Source organism: Pelodiscus sinensis, chromosome 6 (assembly GCF_049634645.1).
Source record: "Pelodiscus sinensis isolate JC-2024 chromosome 6, ASM4963464v1, whole genome shotgun sequence".
In the NCBI taxonomy this organism is placed as follows: Eukaryota; Metazoa; Chordata; order Testudines; family Trionychidae; genus Pelodiscus; species Pelodiscus sinensis.
The window spans coordinates 95,253,318-95,273,312 of NC_134716.1; the positions used below are offsets into that span (position 1 = coordinate 95,253,318).

Sequence of the window (19,995 nt, forward strand, 5' to 3'; positions counted from 1 at the left end):
TCCGAACTAGCTACTCTGTGCCGCGTGTAGCCGCGCGGTATGGGGTTCGAACTAGCCGGCATTTAAAAATGGCACTCTACAGGAGGTCAGGCTAGATGATCATAGTGGTCCACCCTGGCCTTAGAATCCATTAATACTATCCTAAGGGCTGAGTGTTATAGGAGAATGATATTAGAATGATGTTAGAATAACCATCTAAGATATTATTACAAGTGAATCAACGAATAATTATGACAAATGTAAAATGTGGCAACACTGTACACTTTAAACTTGTCTTTATAGAGCAAGAAGGAGAAATTCCAGGGACAACCTCTGATAAGTCATTATCTGAATGAGGATATGGGATGGAGGCCAAAACCTCCTGTAATTGAAATATAAGCAAACAAGTATGCAACCAGTAAGGAAAAGCTGATAATATCACCTCTGCTAAACAAACCAAATTGTAGGCCCTGGAATTTCTGTTAAAATAGACCAAACTTGGAATATGGATAAAAACAAACATCTGATATACCAAAGGAAAAGCTGTGTCTTGCATATACATCATGCTCCAAAACAAGGAATGACTTATGACAGGCTGAAAACAGCATAATTATGAGCAGTCTGTATGAACAATATAGCACAGTATTATAGGTAAAAGGACAGAGATATATATGTGCCGGAGAAATTCTCTAGAGAAGACTTGAAAAGAAGGATGTTTTCTAGATAACATTCAAGTTTTATCTCCTCTCATTGGTCATGGAAAATGACATCATAAGCAGGTACTTCTAATCATTCATCAGAGATTGTAGGCCAGATCCTTGTCCCTGATTAAAACCCATTTGTACCACTCCAGCTGCACAAAGGGGACTTAAAGATAAAGCTGCATCAAACAGGTTACTGAAGTTTACCAAGTGCGAGGGGATCCTTAGCTGGCATAAAACCAGTCTAGCTTTATAATGGCTGCTCCTCCAATTGAGACATAGAAGCATGGATGGAGCACGCTGCTGTGGCATGCAAAAGGTCCAAAAGGAAGTAGATTTAGAATTGCCCTGTTCTGGAGAAGTGCTCAGCTGGGACAGAGCTAGTGTACCTGACTCATGCTACATCCCCACCTGTCCTGGATGTAGGCAACATGCATGAGGTGTGAAGGAGATATTTCCCATTTCAAATACAAGGAACACGTGGTCAATGACTGGATAGCTCATGTGTCATGTGGTGGTCACTCATGCTGCGAGCAAGCAACCCAACATACACTTCATGTGACTTTTCACCCTGGAATGAGGAGGCAGCACCTCTTGATACGTATGTATTTGGTGTCTGGGAGGTGCCAAGATAGCGTGGTGATGGGCACAATACTGAGGCCCTGACTGAGTCCAGCACTGAAGTACTTGGGTATTTCCATCCGTATTCAACAGAGCTCTTAAACATGTAGTAGTTCCATTGACTGCCCATTGAAGTTAAGCATGTGCTTAATGAAGTACTTTGCCAGATCAGGGCTTCAGACACTGACATTCCCTGTCCGCTCACTATGCTGGCTCCTTGGGAACAGTTGGAGGGATAGAACATTTGCCAAAAAAGGATGAATGTGATGTAATCAAAGGGAGCCCTGAGACATCAGTGAGACAGCTCACTGGAGTGGTATAGTGCACTGAAATAAAAATTTCTAGCACAGTACCCAGGGAAGAAGAAACAGGCTGAGTCCATGTTCCAGTATGACATTGTGGGAAGGGTGAGACACATTGTGGGAGGGGCAAGAAGAGGGTTAGACAGCAGCTGGGAATTTTGTGACTCCCGTGCAGCATACGTGGTCCAGCCTGTTATAGTCTTACCACATTCTTGGATTTCTCTATTGGCAGAATTCTCACTGCCCTTTTGCTGCTGCTCTGATGAGTGCTGTGCTAGATATTTCCAGAGCTGGGCCAGCAACTCTTGCCTACAAACCAATAAACACAGGGAGGGAAACTTTCAAAGGCATAGATGGCAATTGTCTATACAAGTCATATGGGAATTTGGGACCCAACATCAATTTGAAAATCCCCTTCCCATGAAATGAGGAAGATGTTTCATTAAAATAAAGTTAACTACTCTCCCATCACCACAGACATACAAAACTGGAGGTTACTGCACCCAACACTGAAAGATATTAAAAGATTTAGAAAGCTCAAGCTGAATGACCTCAATGCTTTTATCATACGGCAAACATATTTTGCAGCTTTATTTTTCCGATTCATAGACTTGAAATGTTCTTTTTCACAGTGCTCTTAGTTTCTTTCATAAGCTTTTTTCTCTCCTCCCTGTGTTTTCCTCCATCTCCATAACTTCTGCCTAATAATTTTCTATATGTCTTTTGCTTTATTTGAAAAAGTTTTCACTAGGGAAGTTTGTGTTTAAATAGTGTTGAGCTTAAATATATCATTAGATGTGTTACAAAAATATCTCATATAACCAGAATAGCTGATTTCTCAAACTATCAAATTCAGGGATTTATTCTGGGTTTTTTTTTTTTCAGAAAAAGATTTAAAATTAATTAAAATAATTTAAAATTAGCTTTCAAAGTTCTGCATTTAAAAATGAGTACGTTTGTTGTGTACATACCTATTGTACACTTGTAAAATGACTATTTGAACGTACATGGCAACATAAGTGTCTAAATGGCTATTTGTGCATGAAAATTCATGATTTTCGTACTTAATTTAGGTGACTACAAAGGTATAAGTGCAGGTCTTAAATTGTTGGGAGGGGTTAGTTGTATGTGTGTGTGGAGGAGGGAAGTGAGGGGTTTGTTTTTTAAAAAGAAAGACAACATTTTAAATAGTTTAAATTGGTAATTTTACCCATTTGGCCCAATATGAGATTTATTTATTTATTTATTTATACCACAGTAATTGCACAAAATGAAAAGCTCATCAGTATTTTGGATAGGTGGTATGTTACGTATAGTGTAATCTATTTCTCTGTAAACATGGCACTTGCTTAACTGTTGCATTCAGCTGGTGTATAGTGGTTGCAGTCCATTAATTGATAGGCACGGGAAAGGCTAAACTTTTTATCAGTTCTGAGATCCAATTTTTAGGCCATAGATTTGGTTTAATTGGATTCTTCAAAGTTTTCTTTACAGAAATGTAAGTTTTATGTATGCGGAAAAGCCCGCCCTACGGAACTGCTCACAGGGCCTTCACAAAGAATAACTGATCTATTTGTAACAAGTGGAGTACACCATCCAGCATTTCACTTTTACTTCTAGTAGCACCAGCTCTGCAGCACAAACCCTAGAGCTATATTTCAGGAGGCATGGGAGAGGGAGGGGAAAATGTTGAATCGCTGCATATAGACAAAGCATGACTGCATACACAGCTTGATAGTTTAGCACAGTTTATTCATTCCAGCTCCTGCACATGTGTGGAACGTTTCTTCCAAAAGAATAACGCCATCTATACTTTATAGACTGCTATAGCAGCACTGATAAATCCAAGGGCATATTCACTTTAAAAAAAGAAACCTTGAACCTCTCTCAATATATTTATATCCTGGGTCAGAGTGCCGGCACTTTGCAAATCAGATTAAAAGTACAATGTAGCATTGAACAGCACAAAGCGTCAGTGGTCCCTTCTTCTACTGAGGGAACCGTGAATTAACCACAAAGAACCAGCAAGAAGTAAAGATCTCAATTCGGGTGATAAGGTGGTAGCTTTGTGCATTAGAATTAAATGCCCTGTGTAATCTATGTCTATATAATTTTGTGTCCGGCATTATGCTATTATTAAGCCCACTCATCAATTTGCAGAGAATTTTACATAGAGGTAACTCCCATTCATTTTAAGTCAATATGGGTATCTCCTAAGACATGGCTGCTCTGTTTTTATTAGTCCTTTTTATTATGTCTGCTGAGGAAGGGAGAGAAGGGCAGGCTGTAATATGACATCATTCTATTCTGTACTGGAAACCATTAATGTAATATAAAACACTGAAGCATGCTGAATGGCCAGAGGAGGCTTAATTTAAAGTAATGCAGTTTAAAGAGAATGTTGTAGAGTGATAAGAGGCTAAACCATATAAATGGTGTCATGCAATCAGTAGATTGCAATGAAGAGATATAGTAGGAGTGACTGGCGGCACTGATACAAATAATGGATTTGTGAAATAAAGGCTGGAGTTCCGCTAGTCTCATTTAATGAAGCTCATTCAGCTTCTTGGATAATTGATTTCTTGTATTCTTTTCACTTTATTGGAGCAAATGTATGGGCACCCAAAATACCTATTACAACACAGAAACCAGCGGTAATGGTACTTTGCAGCTAAGGATTTTCAACATTTAATGAAGCCTCACAAGTTATACTCCTGGTGAGCATTGTTCTCCATCTACTATATAATTGAGAGAGATTATCTGTTTATTTGTCTGTTTGTTCAGGAAATCCTCCTAAATGGTAAGAGCTAGGACCACCAAATTTAGTGTACAGCTTCCTCTTATCATAACTGAAAGCAAGGGTGGGGAATCTTTTTGGGGTAGGGGGCCGCTGACCCTTAGAAAAATCAGTCAGGGGCCACACACAAGTGAGAGGCAAAAACAAAAACTAAACCCTCACCAATGCAGCCCCCTGACTGAGAAGGAGAAAGACACTCCCCACATTCTCCTCACACACCAGAGCCTAGGGGGGCTCAGACTAGTAGATTTGGAGTGTTCCAGCCCTGCAGTGGGGGAGGGGCCTGGAGTGCCAACATGGGCTCTCCAATATTGGGGAGGGCATGAGCTTTGAAGGCCAAGTCCAAGCAAGCCAGGGACCACATCCAGCTCCTGGGTCTCAGGTTTCCCATCCTTGACTTAAAGCAAGGTCAGGGTTTGGTTGTACCAGAAAATGGGATGTGCCTGGAATGGGGCTGCTTCTTATAAAACTATACACAAAAGAGAGAGAATCACCAGGCCAATGAAAGGGGCTGGACTGGGGTAACCCCCACCCACCAGGCTGAGGAGCACAGGGGGCATTTGAGATTGCACTTTGCTCTCACTCCCTGACAGTGACAGGAAGGGGAAAAGAATGCAGCCCTGGTACAAATCTCAGAGTGGGGGCTTTGGCCCCTCCTGCTCTCCCCACCCCCATACACAAACACAAACACACAGAGTCTCCTGCCTAGGGTCCCTGCTTATCCCTCCTCCCCAATCTTGACCCTATGCTTACCTCCTTAAGGTAAATGTGCTAGTGTTTTATAAATGAGGAAGCTGAACACAATAGTATAGAACAATTTGCCATAGGTAAGACAGGTAGTCTGTAACAGAGTCTAAAATAGAGCCCCGATCGCCTGCCTCTTACTCATAATTTTAACACAAAACCCAGCCTTCCTCTTGCATTATAGGGTGGAACAGCACATTATGCCTTCAATGCAGAGTAATAAACAGGAAGCACAGATGCACTCTGAAAAAAAAATAATGCCATTTTCATGCAAAGGTCTCTAATAACAATAATAGAAAAATGTGTTAGCAGAAATTGCTCTAAATAGGCTGTTTATTCCTGAGATTTTTATTTGATGGAGAAATCATTTCCTAGACTTAAACATTGAGGCTGTGTCCAGACTCAGGGGTTTTTTCGGGAAAAGTAGCCTTTTTCCGAAAAAAATTCCCCTGCGTCCAGACTCAAGCCGCGTTCTTTCGAAATTAAATCGAAAGAACGCAGCTTTTCTTTCGATGGTGGTAAACCTCATTTCACGAGGAAGAACGCCTTCTTTCGAAAGTTCCTCTTTCGAAAGAAGGTGTTCTTCAATGTAAATAGGGCTTCTTCGAAAGAGAGCATCCAGACTCACTGGATGCTTTCTTTCGAAAAAGCAAGCCACTTTTTCGAAAGTTCAACGTGCAGTCTAGACGCTCTCTTTCGAAAGAGGCTTGCAGTCTAGACATAGCCTGAAGAAAGAATGCCTTATTTTCATTTTCACTATAAAAAAGGGTCTATGCCACATTATTGTAAAATCTAGTTCTGGATTAAACATATAAAAGCATGCTTATTTCCCTTGATGGCTTTTTTATTTTATCAGCATACTTTGGACTTGGACATGGACCTGATTAATGAAGTAGCTGGTACAACAGCTGCAAATTATTTTTATGCCTGTTGGTGAGAGCTTCAGAATGAAACATTAAGAGAAGTTTCCTAAAATACATGAGCTTGGTTTTATTGTGTATTTAAGAAAATGGAATAAATCTGAAGGAAGTTACTTAGGATAGCTTTTCATGTTGTTGAAGAAAAGAAAATTGCAAGACATCTCTGTGCCTGCAGACCTGGAAAGTGGAATCCGCTTGTGAAATGTGGTCTTAGAAGAATGGGGTTGAAGCTAAAGGTGCTCAGGTCAGTGTGAACTTGCTGGCATTACGTAGGAACACACTAAGAAAGATAGAGACATGATGGAAGTTCAATGAAAAATAAGAACCTACTGTTCAATGGTGCTAGAAATTACAATCAAAATTGCAAGCCAGTGAATCAAAGGACCAAAGTAGGGACTAATATTTCAGAAACATTAAGTGACTACCATGCAAGATGTATATTGAGAGACTATAATGGGAACGGAGATAGAATGGCCACTCCAATGGAAAGAGACCCATGGTAGGGAAGGGGCTACAGAAAATGAGGAACTTAAGCCAACCCAGGTTGCTTACTGTGGCACTTTGTCTATCTATCATCCTGGTGCCCCCATATTCACCTATAGCAGTGGTGAATGCCCTCTGATATCCACTGTATAAAGTATGTCTTGTGAGGTAACATTTTAAAAGTTTTGATCTGCTGAACATTACTAACCAGTGGGTTGTAGATGCTATCACTGTATGTGAAGTTATGAAGTTTTGCTATGTGTGTGTTACCGGAATGCGTTGTGGGATTGGGTTCACCCACAATTAGCTTTTCATGTACAGCAGTGGAGTAGCCAGACAGTGTTATTGGCTCATCACCACCCATCAAGGAAAGAACCCACAAGCCTAGGAACTGTGTACAACGGAGACTACGCAGAGTGCATATGTACAATGGAGACTGCTTCAGCCACATCATAGCAAAAGATAAGTCAAGCATGCTGGAAAAAACTATAAAAGAGGGGAAGTGACATCATAATTTGACCTCACTCCCTCCCCACAAAACTCACCACCTGGAAACGCATCTGAAGGACAAGGACTTTGAATTGGGCTGGCTGGTCCCAGGCTGGGAAAAAAGTCCAGACAATTTGTTGAGGGGCTATTCCATCCATCAGGGAGAAACACTGCTTGATTCAAATCTCGTTTTGTATGTAGAATTGCGACTTTACTATTATTTCTTAAGTAACCAACTTTGATCTCTAGTCCTGCTACTTATAATAATTTAAAATCTATCTTTCTGTAGTAAAAAAGTCCATGTTATATTTTACCTAAAAGTATATTTTGGTTGAAGTGACTGGGAAATTTCAGCTCAGTTTACAAAGGCTAATGTGCATCCATTCCACAGTCTAGATAATGAACTTACACTGGGCAGGCTTCTAAGGCAAGAAAATACTGTTTGGGGATATAAGGCTGGGAAGCTGGCAGGTATTGGCTGGTGCGTCTTGATGAGATGCTAGGGAAAGCTTTCACGTAACTCAGTGGATGTGTCCCTGCCTGTGGATGTCTGTAAAGGCAGTACCTGCCTGAGGTTTGTACCTTGGCAACAGAGGGCTCAATGACTCCACAGTCCAGGTTGCACCACAGGAACCTTGGCACACTTACAATAGGCTCACCAAAATGTGTATGTGGTCTGGATATAGGATTATCATTCACCATCCTCCCTTTTTTCTACAAGGCTGGGTAACCAGTACTCCAGGCTACAAGCACTCTGTCAGTTTTCACATCAAAGTTTTCAGGGGTACATTGACCACATTTTCACAAATGTACCTAGTTTACAAATACCATTTACATGTGTCAGGAGAAAACAGAGAGGTCCATCTGAGGGCTCACTAAACACTTGATTATTCAATTAAAAGAAGAAATCACACTGATTATAACTCACAACTTCTGCATTTTTTTACATTACTGAAGAGAAGTAATTATAACTCTGTCTCAGATAGGGGTGGAGTAGACTACATTATTTGGAAAGGGTATGCAGCATAATAAAATAAATAAGAAAGAGAGGTAAAACATGTAACTGGTTTAATTATTTATTTCAAATTCACAACAATAATTCTGGAGGAGAGCTTTCATGCTGCCTAATTTTGAACTCAACTTAATAGGGTGGTGAGAAATTCGGCTTTAACTCAAAATCATTGTTTGCCATCCATTAGGGAAGACTATGAAAGAGAAAAGTAGGAACGAAAGATATTTATTGAATAAATGGGATGACAAGTGGAGGTGAAGACAAGAGAATGTAGATCATATACAGAATAGTGATAGAGATGCAGCCGTGTTAGTCTGGTGTAGCTAAAACAAAAGACAGAACTATGTAGTACTTTAAAGACTAACAAGATGCTTTATTAAGCAATGAGCTTTCGTGGGCCAGATCCACTTCCTCAGATCAATTTGTGGAAGAAAATTGGCACAACCATATATACCAAAGTGATACAATCAAAAAAATGAGCACATGAAATTGACAAATCAAATTTTAAAACAGAGTGGAGGTGAGGTTATCACAATAAGGGTGATAATGGGGGAAGTTTATGTGAGGTAATGACATTACAAAGATAGCTTCCCCAATTATCACCTCTAATGTGATAAATTAGTCGGAGGCAGGCTTCCCTAATGTAGACGTGCTCTCTCCACATAGAGCCCCAGGAAGAATAACTTAGAATTGCCCTGGTGCGGGGCCATTTTGAAATAGCAGAAATGGAATGTCTACACATGCCTTATTTTGAAATAGCTATTTCAGAATAGGCCTTATTCCTCATAGAATGAGGTTTATTTCAAAATAATTTCAAAATAGCGGAATTGCTCTGTAAACGCTCACATAGTTATTTTGGAATTCACACCATCAGTGACCTCTCTCTTGGCCCATGGTTCTCTATATCCCTAATTTCAAAATCTGCTTAGACACTGAGGATTTAATTCCAGCAGAACCAGCCTTCAAGGTTCTTTAGCACAATATTTTATCCTTTCCATGTACTTATTCTCATCTCACTATCTTCTCGCTCCCAGTTGCCCTTTTGTCAGCTCCCTAAATCTGACTTCATAAATAAAGTTTGTCTGCTGTACTAATACCCAGCAGTCAACAAAAGATTAGTTCCACATTTCAGGTTTCTGTGAGCATCCTGGGTAGCCCTGTTCTTCAACAGATGGTTGTGTAAGCTTGTTCTGGCAAATGAAAATAATGTGATTGGAGTGATGAACAGACCTTTTCTGAGCTCCTTAATAAGTCAGCCATCCCTTTCTTTGAAGTTGAAATTGTCCATATCATGGAGTGTGATCACTTGATGTATCTATAGTCCTTGTCCTTACTTTGCATTAATAATCCATCAGGTGTACAGCTTCTTTCATTGCATTGTAAATATTGAAAGCTCAAAAATAATCTTCATAAAAATCTATTATGCCCTATCTGTAAGATTTGTTTTAAATTGTGGTAATTTTTAATTTTCAAAGCAGTCCATTGGTATGTACTAGAGTTAGATGTCTTTCCAAATCTCAGCTTGAGGCCTCCTAAACATTTTATTCCGGGCTGCAGGATCAACTCGAACCCAAGCATTTTCTCATTTATTTTTCATTCATCAACTTTTCTTGGGGGTATGTGACTGTGATGTGTTGCTAACCCCTGAGATTTATTCAGCAGCTTGCTTTGATGAGACAGACTGAATCATCAAGTCAATCCCCATGCATTTGCAACTCTAGCCCTAGCTGTGAGACATTTCAAATTAGCAATTTATCTCCCAAAATACACGTATAACTTCTTCTATTCTGTTTTTTTTTAAAAGGCCGAAGAGCAAAAAATGTATTGCTATGAGACTTTAGGCCAGACCCAAAGCCAACTGAAGTCAATAAAAGGGTTTTTGGCTCAGGTAACTACTGACCTCAACTTTGTTGCAGCCACGTAGTCACATTTCTGGAGAATATGTGCAGTCTCTCTCCCGGCTTCCTTGTCTGTGAAGTGGTAGAGTCCCCTCAGGTAGTAGCCATCTCTTTGGACTTTTGTGACTGAGAGTAGGTGGTAGAGGCCAGGGCCATGACTCCACCTCTTTCTTGTCTATGTAGCATGACATGCCCGCAGGTACATGAAGAGAACAGACTCCACCTTAACCTGAATTCAGGGACTGCTAGTGTGTCTGGCTTCTGCAGTGTTGTACAGTGTGAGGCAGGATCCAGACTTAGTAAAATCATCCCATTTGATGTACACACATCAATTAATCAGGGATAATCCCACTATCAGCTACCAAGTGCAGAAAGTGCTCCTCTGTCAAACAATGGCTCACTTGCTGCCTGTTTAAAGCAATTTCTGTGGACATCTTTGTTCCTTCCTTCAAGAACCAGAGAGAAATTCTTGCATTTTTCAGATTTGTCTTCTCCACCAGCATAATGGCAAAGGACCTTTTCCCCGTTCATCACACATCCCTTTGGTTTTGTAATTTACCTCCACAGTGCTAATTGAGCCAGGAATAGTTCCTGAAAACATAATGCATTTAGTAGCTTGTCTAATATAACAGCGGAGCACTCCAAGGGGAGACACAGCTTACATTGGCAACACTGAGGTTTTGCCAGCATAGTTGATCTCAGATCTCTGAGTGAAGGAAGCTGTACTAATAAAAGCACAATTTCACTAGTACAACTGGGGCTCTTGCCAACACATCTGTGTTGGTCACACTTCATTGCACCCCGACTGACATTTTTCGAGTGGTGAAAGTTTGTAATGTAGACCTAGCCTGTACCTAGAGTAAACGACAAATCCTGATATTCGAAAATGACCTTTTAATTTCTCTTTAATGGCAGCTAAATGGGGGAGGAAGCACCTCCCTCCCATTTTAAATTGGCAGAAATAGATTTGCATCATTGACCTTTAAAGATTTTGATTGCAGAAAAAGTGCTTCCAGTTTGACTCGTTCTTTTCTTCTCAGATACTGTCTCAGTTTGTCATTAAGGAATGCTACAAAAGCAGCTCTTGACAAAACATGCTGGGTTTTTCAGTTGTAGTGGGAAGTATAATTACAGGATAAGCCGAAATGAATTTATGCCAACACACTCAGCTCATGTCACGTGTAAGAGGGAATGAATTAGCACAAAGGTAGCACTAAATCTACACGTGTTCTGCCTTCTTAAACTAGACATTTGAATGGTATGTCTATTTATAGAGACTTGTTCCCCCCCAAAACCAAACCAATCTCTTCCATTACATGGAACTTGTAATTTACCAAACCTGATCAGAATACTGGTATGTCTAATTTTAAAAAATGGATCTATTTGTTTGTTTTTGTTTCTGTGAGCAAACATCAAACAATACCTATTAATTTTAATCAGGGTCTCAGGGTTTGTTATAAATATTAATTTCAGCTGAGAATCTTCGTGTTTTGAGTTGAAGAAGAAAATGGGACCAATGTGGCAAGAATGCTATAGTGCTGCTTATCCATGCCTTGTGTGCTAGCCCTTTGGGCCCATAGCTAATAGGTGCAGTTTAGAGCAGCTCCAAGATTATATAAACACCATTGTAAAAATGGCTCAGGGAAGAGAGAATTCCCCCTTAGCTGTCTTGCACATAGCAAATAATAGGTGCAGCTGAGAATTCAGCCTGATAGAACTTGACTATATATGGAATGGCAAAATATTACTTATATCTATACAGGTTCCTTTTCAGTAATACAACCTACTGTGCTCTCTCCCCCACCTCTCTCATTCATTTTATAATTTAATAATTTTTATATTCTCCCCTAATAATTGGACTTTGTTTTGTAGGGAGTTTTGTAATCACACATCTGATTTTAGTCTGATCCACTCTGTGATGTCTCTCACTTCTTGAAATAAATAACAGAAAGGGAGGAGAGGCAGAGTGAGAAATGAATCAGTGAGAGACAGACAGATACTATTAAATCTTGAAAGGGAGCAAGATTAAATTCGGAACCTGGAAAATTTCTGCAGTCTCTCTCTTCTACATTATTGTCACAATACCTCTGCCAGGTGCTAGATTAATGGAGCTGATTTGCAGCTTCTACCAGATTTAAACCACGATGACCCTTCAAAGTTTGAAAGGCTTATTATAAAGCCAGAAAGCTGACTGATTCTACCAGCCTGGTTGATTAGGAGACTGATCTTATGAATGCCAGGAGGGAAACCTGTACAACTGTTACTTTCCCCCCTCAGCTAGAAACTACAGGAGTTGAATGTGGAGTTCTCTTAGCCATCTTTGCAAAACCTAGCCAAATTGACTGCACTATAATTGTCGTCATTCATTTCAGCACTAAGAGAAATAATTCCCTGAATATGCCTGAAATACATTACATAGTATCTTAACATTTATATAAAACTCTTAATTTTATGAATACTTTCGTACCACAATATATTTTATTTTTCCTGGTAAAGCTTTATTAAAGAATAATATTATTCCTCTACTTTCAAACTCCCCTTCACTGTGTCATTCTTATATGCTTATAAAAGTCTCTGAAAACTTAAAGCTACTGATGTTCTTACTGTGGCTAGCTAATCAAATCCTATGGGATGAGATTTTGTCAAAAGTCATTTTCTTTTATCTTTCAGTCTCTTACCAGTGTTGTAGCAGCTGTAATTTTTCTGGTATGTTTATTGGAATACAAAATAGCAACAATATAACCACACACACAATGCTAAAGGCACATTGTAATAGTCATCCAACCCAGTTCCACTATGTAAAAAGGCTTTAGGAAACTGTAAACAATCTTCAAAGGAACATTTTATAATGGGAGTTAGAAGTCATCATTTCCAGAAGAAATGTGAAGAACTGTGGAGTTTGGGGTCAGGAGGGAAATTTAATAAATTCTTAGAAAAAATAATTCTATCCAAGAATGTAAGCAGAAAAGTCACAAGACAGGCAATTAAACTTATTCCCAGACAGAAATTAGGTATCTCAGCTGCTTAATACATCAGTCCCTTTCTGTTGAAGAACTAAGACAAACTGTGCTTCAGGTCACTAATCAAAATGGATTTGGTGACCTCATTCATAAGCCTGGTCTAAAACTCCTGGAAGTCACTGGAAAAATTCCAATGGCTCCAAGGATCTATTGGGCATTTGCTGGCATCACAAAACGGTCACACTATTTGGCTTTGCTCAAGATGCACACAGGTCTGGAACGGCAATTGTGGTGGTGGTGAGGTCTGAGGTGCTTTCACAGAGCTTTTGGAACTAAGCTTCACCACAGCTTTTAGTCACTGCTTTTAATTCCTCACTTTGAGGTGCCCTTTCATTCCCCCATACATTTAAAAAAAAAATAACCAAAAAATGGTGCAGGACAGAAGGAAAAGGAAGACATTTGAAGATGTATTCTGGGATGCTCTTGGAAAATCTATAATGGCTGCCTATCTTGAGACACCCCAGGTTCTGCTTAGCTCAAACTCACTTTAATAAAAGTGGAGAAACAGGCAATTATCGATGCCTCACAAGTATAAATGTGTATTTATGCTAGATTTATCTGGGCCCAGACTGATATTTTTCCGTGCCCATTTTATCAGGGGAAGCATGGAACAAATTGGGACAGGAATATCTATGTGTAAGCAAGGGCTGAGAATAGAAATTAATCAAATTGATTTGAATGAAATGAAAATCAAAACCAAACTGGCCCTCAAATCTCAGTCAGAACATGTTTCAAAAAGGTGATTTAGCTTTTATTTAAAAGATATCCACACTTGGACAAAGTTTAATTTTGATGAACTATCAAAATACCCCTGGAAAGGTGGTTGTTATAAGACAAAGTCTCAAAATCCCTACCCAAGAAAAAATCCCTCTGATGAAGGAAATATCTTTGCAGTTGAGGATGGTGTCATGGAGATGGCTGACTCTCCTTTCTTCCAAGCAGGGGAAAGGAGATCTGCATGGAGCGATTTAGCACTAACAGGATTTTGAACTTTGTCCAAAATGTCCCTAGCAAATCTTTATTATTTCATACATATCAACTCATCCTGTAATTAGGAAACGTTATATTACAGGCACCTGCTGATGTAGTAGGTAGATAAAATGTACATTGTGTTTTCTTTACACTCTTGGATAGTGTGAATGTAGTTTGTGGAACCTCCATCATTAAAATGTACCACCTTGGAGTACTCACACAAACAAAACTACCACTGAAGTCCTTGAAGGATCAAGCTTAATGTCCTTGTCAAAAGATGTAGCAATTCACAAAGGTTAGAGAGAGAGGAATAACAATAAGGAACAAGCAGGTATGATACACAAATAGTGATTGTTCTCACAGATATTTACACATAAATGTGTCCCATTGGGACTATTTACATGAGAAATATAACTCACATGTGTAAGTATTTGCAAGATTGGACCCTTAGATGAAATATCTGGTGTTCACAGTGGAAAGTACAGTAGTAACATATACAACACTAAATAATTGAAACTCACTGTTGAAAATGTGACATGTCAATATAACAAAAGATACAATAAAATAAAACTAGCAGGCCTGCTTGCTACGAGAAATGAAAATCCACAACAAAAGCAATATTTTGTAAAGAAACAATTAAGCCAATAAGTTTTACTCTACTTCAAGTGCTGCTCCCTTTGTATATTCCACACATAGGTATGCATGACCCTGAGTTCAGAGAGTCTTACCAAGCAGTGCCCATTGGCCCACACTTCTGCAGTTACTCTCCTTCGGCTCCAGGCTGAGGGCATAAAAGGCCATTCAGGCTTATGCCTCTCCAGTTCCTTCTTGCCTCCATACAGAGGGTATGTCTACACTACAAAGTTAATTTGAACTAACAGACGTTAGTTCGAATTAACTTTGATAGGCGCTACACTAGCAAACCGCTAGTTCGAACTTAATTCGAACTAGCAGAGCGCTTAATTCGAACTAGGTAAACCTCATTCTACGAGGACTAACGCCTAGTTCGAATTAACTAGTTCGAATTAAGGGCTGTGTAGCCACTTAATTTGAACTAGTGGGAGGCTAGCCCTCCCCAGCTTGCCCTGGTGGCCACTCTGGGCACCACCAGGGAAACTCTTCTGCCCCCCTCCCGGCCCCGGAGCCCTTAAAGGGGCACGGGCTGGCTACGGTGCCCGTGCCAGGTGCAAGCCTGCCAGCACCCAGCCAGCAGACCCTGCACCTGGCACGGCACGAGCCAGCCACCCGCTGCCACCCAGCCCTCCGCCTCTTCCCGGGACCAGGCTGGCGGCTCCTGGGAGCATGCCCAGGTCCGCAAGAGGCGGGCGCCCACCTGGTCTAGTGCAGACATTGTGGACCTCATCCATGACCTCCGCACTAGGCACAGGAAAGTGGCCCTCTAGGGCAGGATAGCTGCCAGCCTGGCCACCCAGGAGCAGATCTGCATGAAAATCAGGGTGCTCCAGTGAGACCCCCGACCTTGAGCCCTGAGCTTAGAATGGCCGTACTGGGTCAGACCAAAAGTCCATCTAGCCCAGTAGCCTGTCTGCCGACAGCGGCCAACACTAGGGACCCTGGAGGGGATGGACTGAAACAATGACCAAGCCATTTGTCTCGTGCCATCCATCTCCAGCCTTCCACAAACAGAGGCCAGGGACACCATTTCTACCCCCTGGCTAATAGCACTCCATGGACCCAACCTCCATGAATTGATCTCACTTCTCTTTAAACTCTGTTCTAGTTCTAGCCTTCACAGCCTCCTGCAGCAAGGAGTTCCACAGGTTGACTATTTGCTTTGTGAAGAAGAACTTTCTTTTATTAGTTGAAGCCTGCTACCCATTCATTTCATTTGGTGTCCTCTAGTCATTCTATTATGGGAACTAATGAAGAACTTTTCTTTATGCACCCTCTCCACACCACTCGTGCTTTTATAGACCTCTATCCTATCCCCCCTCAGTCTCCTCTTTTCTAAGCTAAAAAGTCCCAGTATCTTTAGCCTCTCTTCATATGGGACCTGTTCCAAACCCCTGATCATTTTAGTTGCCCTCCCCTCTTCCACGCTCTCTCTTCCACTCTCCCACCTCCTTTTCCCAGTCTCCCCAAGTTTTGTTCAATAAAGAGAGTTTCTATTTTTGAACACACATGTCCTTTATTTTGTACATCAGGAAGGGGGGCTAGGGAGGGGTAAGTGGAAGGAGGTGAGGGATGAATGGGGTACGAGTCCCCAATGGGGAGGACTGGGCTGGCTCTGCGGGCTCCTCGGGGTGGAAGCTCTCCTGCAGCCCCCCAATTGACCCCCCCCGGATGGCAGCCTGTGGCAAGTGCAGCCAGGCTGATGGCCGAGTGCTGTGATGTGCCGAATGTGGGCACTCAGGGCACTCCAAGCCAGGACTGCTTTGCAAGCGGGAAACCCCTGAAAACTGTCTGTCCGGGGTGGGGGTCGGGTCCCTTTAAGCACAGCCCTCGGATAGCCTGAGAGAGCAACTCCACGCTCTAAGTCCTAATCTGATGCCCTGCCGGCGCTGCTTCCGGCCATCCTTAACCTCGGTTCAGGGTCCACTCAATGTGGACATGCTAGTTCGAATTAGCAAAATGCTAAGTTTTTAGGTCTAGATGCACTAGTTCGAATTAGCTTAGTTCGAATTAACTAATTTGAATTAAGTTCGAATTAGTGCTGTAGTGTAGACATACCCAGAGTGGTTGGAATCCTATGTCCACAGATATCTCCAGCTTCTTATAGTCTGTAAATGGATATTGTAATATAATGGATATTATATTAGACTAGTTAGATTTTTACAGTATTGTTAGTGTTGTGTTCTACATTAGTTGGGAGTGCCTTTCCATGGTCCCAGAGTCCTGGAGTTCAAGAATTTTATCTCTTGCTTTTGCTCCTTCTCTGTGAGCGATGACCATCAAAGCTATCTCTACTGTTTGGAAGCTTCAGGGGGTAGCTGAGTTAGTTTGTACAACAAAAAACAAACTCCGGTCATCTGAAGAAGTGTGCTGTGCCCACGAAAGCTCATGATACCATCTACATGTTTTGTTAGTCTATAAAGTTTCTACTGTTTGGGTAAGATGCAAACATTTGTTTTCCCCATCAACACCCAAAGGTTGTGAACCATGGTTGAGGAAACACTTTATGGAGAAGGTTATGATACCTTACTCTGATCTGGTCCAGGGAGAAATCCCTTGCATATTGGCCCCAATTAACTAGCTGTTCTCTGAGCATCAGCCTGGGAGTGGATCCTAGAGTTACTAAGCTCAAAAATAGTAATAGAAATGTAGCTGTGTTAGTCTGCTGTAGCTGAAGCAAAATGCAGGACTATGTAGCACTTTAAAGACTAACAAGATGGTTTATTAGATGATGAGCTTTCGTGGGCCAGACCCACTTCCTCAGATCAAATAGTGGAAGAAAATAGTCACAACCATATATACCAAAGGATACAATTAAAAAAAACACATATGAAAAGGACAAATCACATTTCAGAACAGAAGGGGGATGCGGGCGGGGGGGAGGAAGGAAGGTAAGTGTCTTTGAGTTAATGATATTAGAGGTGGGGAAAGTTAGATGTCTGTGAGCTAATGGTATTAGAGGTGATAATTGGGGAAGCTATCTTGGTAATGGTTAAGGTAGTTGGGGTCTTTGTTCAATCCCCCCGGAGAGTGTCGAATTTTAACATGAATGACAGTTCAGAGGATTTCCTTTCAAGTGCAGATGTAAATGGTCTTTATAGCAGAATGCAGGTGGTTAAGTCATTGAGACAGTGTCCTTTCTGGTTGAAATGGCAAGAAATAGTTTTTTCTTTGTGATCTTGTCTGATATCTGTTTTGTGGGCATTAATCCTTTGGCGAAGTGTCTGAGACATTTGCCCAATGTACATAGCAGATGGACACTTTCGGCACATGATAGCATAAATTATATTTCTGGATGCGCAGGAATATGTGTTCTTGATCTTATAACTCACTTGGTTAGGTCCAATAATGGTATCAGCTGAATCAATATGTGGACAAAGCTGGCAATGGGGTTTGTTGCAAGGGAAGGTACCAGGGTTGGTATTAGCGTGGTATGTCCTGTGGTTGTTGGTAAGAATCATCTTGAGGTTAGGTGGTTGTCTATAGGAGACTATGGGTCTGTCTCCCAGAGCCTCTTGGAGTATGGTATCCTGTTCCAGTATAGGCTGTAGTTTATTGATAATGTGTTGGACAGGTTTAAGTTGGGGGTTGTAGGTGATGACAAGTGGTGTTCTATTGTTGGTTTTCTTGGGTCTGTCTTGAAGTAGATGGTTTCTAGGTATTCGTCTGGCTCTTTCAATTTGCTTTTTTATTTCTCTGGATGGCTAGTTGAGATTTATAAATGCTTGGTAGAGATCCTGAAGCTTCTGGTCTCTGTCAGTGGGATTAGAGCAGATGCGGTTGTATCGAAGGGCTTGGCTATAGACGATGGATCGTATGGTGTGTTCTGGATGGGAGCTGGAAGCATGTAGGTAACTGTATGAGTCAGTGGGTTTTCTGTAGAGAGTGGTGTCTAATTTTCCATTGTTGATTTGTACTGTGGTGTCCAGGAAGTGGATCTCTCGTGTAGAATGGTCCAGGCTGAAGTTGATGGTGGGGTGTAGGTTGTTGAAATCTCTGTGGAATATCTCCAGTGTTTCTTGGCCATGCGTCCAGATCATAAAGTTGTCATCGATGTAGCGTAAGTAGAGAAGGGGTGAAAGGGGACGGGAGTTGAGGAAACATTGTTCTAGGTCAGCCATAAAGATGTTAGCATACTGTGGAGCCATGCGTGTACCCATGGCTGTGCCGCTGATCTGGAGGTGGAGAGATCCACTTCCTAGACACCACGGGATGATTTAAGATCCCCAAACGGAAGGATAAAGTGTGGAAGAAAAAGAATCTACTGGTTCCATCGGTGACTCTGACTCTTAAACATCTATTGGTACTATCCAAGTGTGCTGAACTTAACTATTTGATAGTACTGATTCACCCTTCTAAGTACTGGCCACCCACAACATCTCAGGGCACATTGGACCCATCAGTCTTAAGGCCAGAAAGCCCCAAATCATGTCTCACTGGAGGATATCTGTCTTCCTTATCCTCAGTTCCCTCTTCTCTCAAGCCCAGTCCTCCTAAGGAAGAAGTAGAAGAATTTACTTTTTAAACATAGGAACCCTTTCTGCTCCAACCCTCAGGCATGAGTGTTCATCCAATACTGATATACAGGCAGTCCCCGGGTTACGTACAAGATAGGGACTGTAGGTTTGTTCTTAAGTTGAATCTGTATGTAAGTCGGAACTGGCGTCCAGATTCAGCCGCTGCTGAAACTGATCAGTTTCAACAGCGGCTGAATCTGGATGCCAGTTCTGACATACATAGGGTATGTCTACACTACATAGTCTGACTTACATATGTCTGACTTACATAGGGTATGTTCGAACTAGCGGGGTAATGTAGGCATACCGCAATTACAAATGAAGCCCGGGATTTGAATTTCCTGGGCTTCATTTGCATAAGCCGGGCGCCGCCATTTTTAAATCCCGGCTGGTTCGAACCCCGTGCCGCGCGGCTACACGGGGCACGAACTAGGTAGTTTGAACTAGGCTTCCTAGTTCGAACTACCGTTACTCCTCATTCCGTTACTCCTCACTCCTCCAGGCTTTGCTCTGGCTTTGCTCTGGGACTCCGCTGCCGCTGCCTCGGCTTTGCTCCCGGTGTCCCTGGTCTGCTGGAGACGGTCCCCAGCAGACCAGGGACACCCGGAGCAAAGCCGCAGCAGCAGTGGAGTCCCGCGCCTCCCCGGCTTTGCCACAGCAAAGCCTCAGAGGCGCGGGACCCCTCCGCCTCCCCGGCTTTGCTCCGGGTGTCCCTGGTCTGCTGGGGACGGTCCCCAGCAGACCAGGGGCACCCGGAGCAGCTTTTCTCGCCCCAGAGGTCGAGGTGGCGGGACCGCTGCGCTCTGGGCGGTCCCGCTGCCTGCGAGCTCCGGGGCGAGAAAGCCCCATTCGTAAGTGCGGATCTGACATAAGTCGGATCCGCGTAACTCGGGGACTGCCTGTATTC

At 41.9% G+C, this 19,995-nt stretch overlaps 2 long non-coding RNA genes across 2 annotated transcripts in view; one reads left to right on the top strand and one right to left on the bottom strand.

Moving 5' to 3' along the window:
* Positions 1 to 19,995, top strand: part of LOC142829946 (uncharacterized) — a 325,854-nt gene that overhangs the window by 137,679 nt on the left and 168,180 nt on the right. The gene's annotated exons all lie outside the window — the stretch shown is intronic.
* Positions 12,470 to 19,995, bottom strand: part of LOC106732876 (uncharacterized) — a 196,604-nt gene continuing 189,078 nt past the window's right edge. The window contains exon 6 of the long non-coding RNA XR_012904901.1: positions 12,470 to 19,064. This is a non-coding gene — a long non-coding RNA (uncharacterized LOC106732876). The remainder of the gene's footprint in view (positions 19,065 to 19,995) is intronic.